The sequence below is a fragment of the Triticum aestivum genome, chromosome 2D (genome assembly GCF_018294505.1).
Source record: "Triticum aestivum cultivar Chinese Spring chromosome 2D, IWGSC CS RefSeq v2.1, whole genome shotgun sequence".
Lineage (NCBI taxonomy): Eukaryota > Viridiplantae > Streptophyta > Magnoliopsida > Poales > Poaceae > Triticum > Triticum aestivum.
Window position 1 is genome coordinate 192,658,954 of NC_057799.1, and position 1,328 is coordinate 192,660,281.

Consider the following 1,328-nt stretch of genomic DNA (forward strand, 5'->3'; position numbering starts at 1 on the left):
CGCGCCGCCCAGGAGCCTCGCGAGAGGGGATGAGCCCCGCCGTCGCCGACGCACGCGCAGGCTTTGCCCGGCGCCGTCCCCTGGCGGCGGCGAGGGAGGAGGAGGTGAGAAAGGGGAGCGGCGGCGATGAACTAGGGTTCCGCCCGGGCCGCTCGCGGGAGCGGCACGGGGAACGGGTCTTGCAAGTTTTTTGTACGAGAGGAGGATTGATGCAAGTTAATTGTATCGACTAGGTGACGGCTAGTTTCTTTTTTAGGAAAAGAGGAAAAGAGGGGTTCCCTCCTATTTCAGGGAAACCAAGGTCGTTCACGACAACATCCAGTTGCAAGGACAAGCACCAAGCAGCTAAGATCTAAGATCGTTCTATTACAGATATATAGGGGCTGTTTGGTTGGCTTCCGCAAAAAGCTACCTGACTCAGGCACAATTTTCACGCGTTGGACTTTGAAGGCCTGAGACCAGAATTGCTATTAGGGAGCAGCTGCCTACTAGAACTCCATTCAAACAGCCTCCTACTGCTTACGAGCCTACCACAACACGTAACCAAAGTTCAGGAACGACAAACAAACAACCACGACACCATGCAAAAGACAGCATCAAGAAGGAAGAAGAGTAGTCTTCGATAAGTAGCTCTCAGCCACCTAGTCTTGGAATGCCTAACCTCCAACCCTGCGCCGCGCGGTAGACTTCACTTGCCACCTGTTTCATTAGCCTTGCCTCTAGTATCAGCGTTTTCCCCGTTGGTTCCTTTATCTGCAAAACGGCCCAATCCGATATGCAGTTACGAATCAGTTTCATCAAACTCATAGGATCATAAATTTTCTTTCTAGAAAATGCAGGTGGCGGCTAGTTAATCTGCAGAGAAATGTTTCTTCATAACCGTTAAAATAAGGTGTGATTCATCTATCTTTTGCCACCTGTTACATCTCTTATCTCTTCCTCCCTCCGTCCCAAAATGAGTGTTGTGGTGTTAGTTCAAATTCCTTCGTCTCAAAACAAGTGTCGTGGTTTTAGTTCATCTTACAACCCAAAATTAGTGTCGTGGTTTCAGTTTAAATTGCACTATCCCAAATAAGGGTCGTGGTTTTAGTAAAAAAAAATAAGTGTCATGGTTTTAGTTTAAATTTGAACTAAAACCACGACACTTATTCGGGATGGAGGCAATATTTGCTACTAATAAATGCGGTCAGTCTTTTGGCACTCTTTTGTTAAAGGATGGTTTCAGATGTGCTCATTTATTGTTTTATATTATACTAGCATTTTCTCTTTACTCAATTATTAATACTATGTCATGTTGCCAGTATGCTTAGTTGGCATTGCATGAGGCT